Below are 8,538 nucleotides of genomic sequence, written 5' to 3'. Positions count from 1 at the left end.
AAAAAAAAAAAAAAAAAAAAAAAAAAAAGGTATCTCCAGGCAGCTGCGGGAGTTTTAACTTAAAGGATCCTGGGCTGGATGTACAGTTACTTTGTCATGTCTTCAGTTACAGGCATACCTTGGATACTTTGGGTTCATTTCCAGACCACTGCAAGAGAGCAAATATCACAATAAAGCAAGTCACATGATTTTTTTGGTTTCCCAGAGCATATAAAAGTTTTATCTATACTATACTGTAGTCTGTTAAGTGTGCACTAGCATTATGTCTAAAAAAATCTACATAACTGAATTTTAAAATATTGCTAAAAAATGCTAACCATCATCTGATGATGTGGGATTGCCACAAACCTTCAATTTGTAAAAACGCAGTATCTGTGAAGTGCAGTGAAGCAAAACAAGTTAAACGAGGTGTGACTGTATCGGCGAGCTGTATGCCCTTGGAAGTGTCTCCTAAAACATCTTAGTGCTCCAATGTCTAGGAGGGTTTCTCTGCTTGGTGGCTTTGCATTGATTAGGGTGGGGAACTAGGGGGGCCCACCTACGCAACTGCGCTGTTGAGGAGTAATTGGGACCCTTCAGTTAGAGCACCGTTTCTGTGGGTGCTGTGCCTTAGGAGGGGCCCCCACGAACACAGGCACATTCAGAGAAAGGTTCAGGATGGTGGGGGGCTCCACACTTCATCGTGTGGGGAATAAATGATTATCATGGACCAGAGAAGTTTTAGGGTACGAGGGGCTTGGTGACCAAAAGAAGTATTTGATGGATTTTCCTAAGGAAGAGTGATTAAACTTATTCTGTGTGGTTCCAGGGGGCAGGAGAAGGACCACAGTATAAGTTTTAAACAGATTTCAGTCCGACTTTAGAAGAAGCTTTTTAACAGGTGCAAATACGGAATGGTTTTCCACAGGAGTTAGTGAGTTCCCCATCACTTGTTTATTCATTCAGCAAACGTCTATAAAGTAGCCAGTGTGAATCGGGAAGAGGGTGCCGAGCAAGATAGTCAAAGGCCCTGTTCTCTCAGAGCTGCAGTTCTTGTCGGGAGAGACAGACAGCCACATGTAAGTAAGTGAATAGGTTAATTTCAGTTGACTGTACATGTTATGAAGAAAATAAACCTGGGTGAAGTTTAGTGGTTAACGGTAGCATACTACTCAAGTTTGAATGATCAGGGAAGGCTCCTGTGAGGACGTGACATTTCAGCTGAGATTTGAATATCAAGGAGTTAACCGTGAGAGGATCTTGGAAGCAGGCATTCTAGGCAGGGGATCCTATAAGTACAAAGGCCCTGATATGATCAGGTATAGGCTGGGCCTAACCATTTGCCACGAGCGTGGGGGGCAGTCACGTATTGGCAAAGGATTGCACTGAACTCCCGGGGCCTCTTTTTGTTGTGACACTGGGATTGTTGCTTGTAGCAAAGAATACGCATCACGCTGTACTTGCTCCTAGGACCCCTTGAAAAAGGGAAGTAACACTTCCCAAGGGAAAGGACTTTCAGGTGTGAAATTCAGCCGGTATGATTTCTTGTTGGTCAGGCTAGTTTTAGTTTCAGAGTTCCAAGTGGGCCACTTGGTCTGTGTGTGCTCTTACCTGGAGAATTTTTTGCCAGGGTACTTGGAGTTAGGGCACAGGGTAACAGCTGGAACAGTGCCCTTCTTAAATCAGAAGGTAGAAGCTGCACTGGCCTTTGTGATTATATGTCAGCCCTCTTCAATAGCCAGAAGCCACAGGGTCTACAGCTATTTCTAGCTTGGCTCACCAGGGGTTACTCCAGGGACTCAGTTCTTTTTTCAGTGCCTAGAGCAGATGGGCCTTAGGGAAAGTGTGTGGAAAATGAAGGGGAATGGGAAAGAGAGAAGGGAGGCAGTGTGTAGGACATCTTTATTAGTCATTTTAGGACCTTTTTTTGGCGACCAGGTTGTAGGCTGCTCAGGTCCCTGTGACAAAGGCCACTGCTGCATCCAGCCGGCTGCAGTGTTTGTGGAAGCACTTGGCTCTCCAGGCCCCATTCTCCCTTTGAGCTGTGCTTCTCCACCTCCAGAGGCTGTTCTTTCACTCCATTTTGGTTCCACTCTATTGAGCCACTCTAATTATTCCCCTTTTTCACCTAGGCATTTGGTTGCCAAGCTCCAGTTTTGAAGAACCAAATGAAGCTACCATGAAAACGGGAGTGAAGAAAACAAGAGGAGTAGGAAGGGTTGGGATCCTCTGTGCAAAGACTTTGGTTCCCCTCGCCGCTCTGGGGCTTGGATGAAGCACACGACCGGACTCTCTGAGTGGGGCTCCACCTTGTCACGTCCAGCGCTGTGCTACTGGAACTGGATGAACTCCTTGGAAAACTGGAAGAAGTCTCAACACTGCTCCTTTTTCAGAAGTTTTGTTCTGGATATTTGCATTTCTCAGTATGGAAAACTCACCCTAAAGGCAGCTGGGGTCTGTGCGCATTGGATTGGAAGTGGTGCCAAGGGTGAGCAGATCCAAAGGAGAGGAGGGGAGGAGAGGGGATTGCCAGTGAGGGTCATTCAGGTGGTGCCAAAGGCAGAATTCGAGTCTCCACCATTGACCTTGAGGAAGGGAAAAGAAGGAGTCAGAAGTGCAAATCAAGTCGGGAGTTTCTGAGGGCTGAGAATCTGCTTCTCTGTAGGCGTATGGGTAGCTTCAGCAGGAGCAGGGAAGAGAGGAGGGAGGTTAGTCTCGAATAGATGATGACTGGACAGAACTGGCACATAGCTCTGCCGGGGGAAGTAGTGACTCCTCGCATACTTTGCTTTTAAGGTTTAGGAACCTGATTTCAGAATCACCTCTCATAGCAGCTGTGTTCGTTTTGTTTTACTGAATTCCTAAGTTCTGTGACCTCAAGTTAGCCCTGTTCTTCCTCTGCCCTCAGCCCATTCCCTCGAGATAACTGTACCTTTCACTCTGGTCATGGTAACATCGTTCCTATTGCTTCCGCCGGCTGTTGAGGCAATAGTTTTTCTCATCACCGGAACAGTTCAGAGCTCCAGTCCCGGGCTGCTGAAGTTAATGGAGCGTGCTTCCAGATTCTTAATGGCAAACCATACCCATGACTTAGTCAGTGTTCCTTACCTCCACACGTCTGTCAGCTAGTGAGAGGGAATGTGGAGGAAGGTGAGAAACGAAGCTATTGTGCTCTTCCTAGAGAAAGCTCCCTAGTGTCTCAGCCTTAATGGCACGTCTGAGATCAATGAGGAGGGAGGAGAGCATTACAGCTCATGTTCTTAGGTTTGTTGGAGCAGGAGGTAGCAAGGGCTTCTTTATTTTCCTGAGTTCTTTCTGGCGACCCAAACATTTTCCTGAGTTAGGTCCTGTTTGCCCTCCTTTCACTGGGAAGTCTGTCAGATCCTGATTTTGAGAGTTGCCTGTTTTCCAGATGGAAGTGGAGGAAGAGGGAGAAAAACTCCAGTGCTTTTCTGAACTTGGCCATTGTCAAATCATATAACATTGTGAGTTTGCTTTTCTGTAGAGTTACTCTGAGGAGAGGTTTGCTATTAAGATGTGAAAATTGAGCTGTTTGATCTTTATTACTCTTTTGCAGTAAGTATTTCAACAGACTTCCTCTTTTGGTTCCCCTATGCTTATATCTGCCTCATCGCATGAGATAAATAATATTGTCAGGTTTGTGGTTTCCTGATCATTTGGGGTGAGGCCCCAGTGTCTTGTAATTTATAGGACTGCCTCATCTGGGAGCATTGGCCTTCTGCCTTACGTCCTGCATGGAATGACCATTCTTCCTCCTTATAGCTGAATAGGGAGGAAACTTGCATTGTTACCTGGCTGTGAAGAGGTGGCCCACAAAATGAGCTTTGTAGCATAAACACAGCCCACCCACCTTTGATTTGTCGTGTAGTACCTCTTCTCTCTCTGGCTGCCGTGGTAGTATTACTAGCCAGTTAAGGTTGTGATCCCGGGAATTGGCTTAACCTATGGGTCTTGCCTCTTTTTTTTTTTTTTTTTTTTTTTTGGGTCTTGCCTCTTGAAGGTACAGATTAACTTGCCATCTTGCAGACGGTGCCACCCAGCTGTAAAGCCTGCTGTGTGGAATCCACTGAGATCCTCGAGTGGCTGTTGTGCGGCTACGTGGGATCTCTTTTTTTTTTTTTTTAACTACTTTTTAGTGTTCATTTGCCTGATTCTGGGCTAGCTACTGTGGAAAACACAGGAGGCGGAAGACATATTCTCTGGCCTAAGGGAGCTTTTAGGTGGCTGCCACACGTGAAGCATTTGGAGAATGACTCAGCATGGCGGAGAGAATCAAGGGCTGTCTTTAAAGAAATTCAGAGTGGGTAAGATCAGTGTAGATCAGATGGTCTAGGAAAGCTCTGGTGCTGTGAGCCTTTGGATTTTAGGTGAGGGCAGGGCAGTGAGATGAGAAACGCAAGAACAGGAGCACAGAAGCAGAAATCTGCAGGGTGTGTACTGAACAGTGCACAGTCCCAAGTTAGAGCAGTGGCATCAAAGAATCCTTTTTCTGTGCTGTGGTCTAGACCGAAACTTCCTAGTCATCAGGCAGGTCTGAATACTGAGGGGTTAGGATGGCGAGGTGGAGCCGAAAGCCAGAAGTCAGCCGGGTTCTTGCCTGTGGTCAAGGACCTCACTGCTCTCAGCACAGCCTGGGTGAGGAAGGCAGAGCCCCTGGATCCCTTGTGGTACCAGGGGTTTCCAGTGGAGAATCCATACTCTCAGGTACAAAACCAAACCAGCTGAGGAGGCGTGACCCACCCTCACCACCATCCTTTCTCCTCCCGGGAAGGGTAGTGTTTACTGTGTCCGTGATCTGTCTGTGCATTAGTCACAGCCCAGGCCGTAGCCTGGTCCTTCCTTAGTAGAGTGGGCTATAAGACAGAGTTGTGCAGGAGGAGACAGGCTTCATCAGGAGGTGAGGAGGAAGGGCACCAGCCTGGTCAGAGTAAACAGGGAGGGACAGGGGCAGCTGGCCTTTATCAGCAGCTCCCCTTCACCTCTCCTGCCTGCGGCCCCTGCCCCGCTGCCGATTCTGTGTAGTGCTAATTGAAATGCAGTCTGCAGAGGGAACTCTGCTTTTTGGTCATTGTATTTTCAAGTCACAAACTGGAAAAGGTTCTCACTTCTAGGGACCCGTCATTGGTTTCTAAGTTGTGGATGGGTGATGTCAATACCCTCAGGCCCTGCCTGTGTAACCCTCGCTTGTTTATGACTGGTCTACTGTAACCTTCCTCAGGACAGGCGTGAACCACTGTGAGTTAGTGACAGCTACTGCTACAACTTGCTATTACTTGAAATTCGTGTGCTGTGGTTGCAGGGCGCAAGGCGGTGGGGGCTCTGCTGTGGGGACTAGATAAATGGGTGACAAACTAGGAGTTTGGGACAGTTGGCAATGACCTTGGCCTGGTTGCCTGCCTGTGCCTAGGTGCAGTGAGTGTGACACCCTGGAAGGCCAGCCCTGGGCGGCAGCACCCAGGTTCCTGAGGGGGGAGGTGTGGTGGGGAGCTTGCTGCCATGGTTTCTCCTCCTCCTTTCCTACTTGTCACCGGAGCTGATTACACAGTCCCCTTATTAAGGCTGGGAGAGATGTGGAGATAGCGGCAACCCCCCCTACAGTGCACATCCAGGAAGCACTGGCAAGTGAGAGGGTGGTTAGTGTTCTTAGATCTGGGGTGAGAGACTGGAGTAAAGCCGGATGCCCTGGGTGCCAGCCTTTTCAGCCCTCACCCCGGGCCCTGGAAGACTGGAAGAGCACAGCCTGCTTGAAGCCCTTGGCCCTGGCAGAAAATGGGGTTAGGAGAAACTTGTCCTCTAGGTTAGATTCCCCCCTGCCCTCCTGCCTCTCCCTTGGCTTTGAGCCCTGAAGTTGGAGGCCTAGGCATTGGCATATATAGCTCTGTGGCTGCTGGAAGGAGGTCTGAAAGTCATTGTGTGTGTGTGTGTGTGTGTGTGTGTGTGTGTTTGTGTTTGTGTTTTCATTTGCAGAAGTTTTGCCACCAGTGGGGGTGTTGAGAGCATCTCCACTGGGGCGAGACCTGCCATACGTTGTCCACTTTTAAGAGAATGACGTGCCCCCTGTCCCTAAGGGAGGAGCTTCTGAGTGAGACATTTTCCCTATGGGAATCCTCTTGGTTTGGTTCATGGGAAAGGGGGAAATGGATAAATGATTTTTATCTCTAATTGTCAACACAGCTGTTCTTACACTGAATTTGTGCTATTGCATACATGCAGCCATCTTTCTTTTCACTGCAGCAGTGTTTATCAGTAGTTCAAAATGATTTATTTGCTCCTGGGGAGTAAAACCTTTTTTATTAAAAAAGAAAAAAAAAAAAAAAGAAAGAAAGAAAATCATGACCCCCTCCCCCCATGATAGCTATAGGATTATTGGGCCACAAAGCTCAAGAAAGCAAAGTCAAGTCTGCCAGTCCCCATGGTCTATCCTCTTTTGACATTGGAGTCTTCATGCTCAGCACAAAACGACAGGAGGCCTTGAAAAGACAGCGAAGCCTTGGGAGGTGTGAGGTGGGGGTTGGAGCATAGAGACAGAGGCACTGGGGACTCAGATGCTGCAGATATAAAAATAGAGTAAGGAATTGTATTTAAATCATTGATTTCTCTAATCTGCCAGGGAAAGACCTTTCTTTACATACAGATTCCATATTGTCTTTGTCCTTTTCATGCTTCTTGACCTTCCTGGTAGGTGCCCCCAGTTTCTTCCTGTTTCCCATCCTGTCCTCTCTGCCCCTTCCCTCATTCCTTCCCACTCGCATCCACCTCCCAGGAAGCCAGTCCTGCATGCTGAGTCTGTGACATGCCTTCACGCCCATTTCATCTCCTTAGAGGGTACCTGGAATTGCTCCCTCCCCCTCCCACTCCCTCTTCCAAAATGCCGAGAGGGGCAGGCAAAAGGCAGCCAGTCATGGCAGCGGAAGACCTGAATGTCTGCTCGCAGCTGGACTGCGATCTAGTTGCTCCTGGAGATGGAGTGTAAGGTGAACTTAGGACACTCTTGATCAGAACCCAGGAGATCAAAAACCCGCACAGCCCCGCTCCGAGCTTCGTCCTAAGCCCCCTACCCAGCTCAGGTGGAGCAGGAAGGCTGGTCTGACTACCCCATCTCTGGTGCTCACTTGAACAGGGACCTGCCCCTCACTGTTAGGCCCAGAACCTTTTCCAAGAAGCATAATCCAGGCACCGCTCCGTGGGCAGGCTGCTTGTTGGAAGGCCCAAACTGGTGCTGCCCGTGCCACAGCCACTGCTGTACAGTTTTTGGTGGTTTTCAAGAAACTCAGCGAAGAGGGGTGTCGTTCTGGGCTCGGGGTGGTTGCCAGTTCTTCGCCGGAAGGGGGACCACATCGCCCCTGCAACCACTTCCGTCCTCTTCAGCCGCGCCACCCTCCTCCCAGCCAAAGCGTGGTCTGGCTTTTGTCTTCCCATTTAGTTTTTCTCCTTTCCTCTACCTTTTTGTGCTTAATTTATTAAAATAGTTGCTGTATAATTTATTTTCATAAACTATAAAAAATTACTAAATGGTTAAAATAGACTTGCAGGCCAATCTTAAATGGGGTGGGAGGGTCTGAGGGTGGGTTGGGGAAAGGGAAAGATGTTTTGATATAAACAAAACAAATGCACTTTGGGTGTGTTTTGGTATTTTTCTGGGGATAGATGGGAGGGTGTTGGGATGTCCCTGTAGATTAGTTCCAGAATGGGGTGTCTGTATATACTGTATTCATAGGCATGTTTGACTCTTGTAAAGGGACATTAGTAGCTGCTGCAGGTCCTGTTTGGAAACCCCATGTATAATTCCCGGTTTTTTGTAAGTGTCAGTGCGGGAGACATTTGACTCTTGTGTTTGTATCTCCTTTTTATGATTGCTGTACTGACCAATGTCTTTTTGCGGAAGGGGTGAAAAGAGATTTGAAATAAAAATGTTTAGAAATTCTTTCATGTTATTTGGGTTATTGTTTTTCATTCCCTCTCTCATCTCGTATGACTCCTCGCACCATCACCACCCACTTAGGGTCAGATGACCCACCCCTGGCAACTGGAGAATCCCTGTGATGTCGGCTAAGCAGAGCACATCCAGAACTGGTCTTGTCAGAATTAGAGATGTTGAAAAATTCCTGAGGCTGGTGGCCATTGCTCAGAGCTGCTTTTTCCTTCCCCAGGAAATGCAGGAGAATTCCAGAGAGCTTTCTGGGGCCTTTTTGCTCTGCTTTGGGAGAGTTCCTATTTTACCATAGCAGTCATTCCTAGTATATACGTAGGCTGGCAGTCAAGGTTTTTCATAAGTTTGACCTGTGTCCCTCCTGCCTTTCTAGCCCATTCCCTCCTGAGCTGTCCTCTTTGGAGAGGAAAGGACCAGAAATGTTTCTCTGATTGTGTGTACTTGGAGCTGCTCGAATCTTCCCTCTCCACTTTCCCACCCAGTCCCTCTCCAAGTTCCCCACTTAGAGGGCCAATGTACCACCTTGGCACATTTTGGAGAATTTTCGGCAGCTTTTCTGCATCCTCAGAGTAGAAAGCATGCTGAGTGAGATGAAACCCTAGTTCTCA

At 48.0% G+C, this 8,538-nt stretch overlaps 1 protein-coding gene across 1 annotated transcript in view; it reads left to right on the top strand.

The window, feature by feature from the left end:
• Positions 1–7,926, top strand: part of SOCS7 (suppressor of cytokine signaling 7) — a 33,372-nt gene extending 25,446 nt beyond the window's left edge. The window contains exon 9 of the mRNA XM_024744670.1: positions 2,112–7,926. The gene's annotated coding sequence lies outside the window, so the exon portion shown is untranslated. The remainder of the gene's footprint in view (positions 1–2,111) is intronic.
• The last annotated feature ends 612 nt before the right edge of the window (positions 7,927–8,538 follow it).

The sequence above is a fragment of the Neophocaena asiaeorientalis genome, unplaced genomic scaffold (genome assembly GCF_003031525.2).
Source record: "Neophocaena asiaeorientalis asiaeorientalis breed wild unplaced genomic scaffold, Neophocaena_asiaeorientalis_V1.1 scaffold1, whole genome shotgun sequence".
Taxonomy (NCBI): Eukaryota; Metazoa; Chordata; class Mammalia; order Artiodactyla; family Phocoenidae; genus Neophocaena; species Neophocaena asiaeorientalis.
The sequence above is the reverse complement of the archived record's forward strand: the minus strand, read 5'-3'. Positions and strand labels throughout refer to the sequence as shown.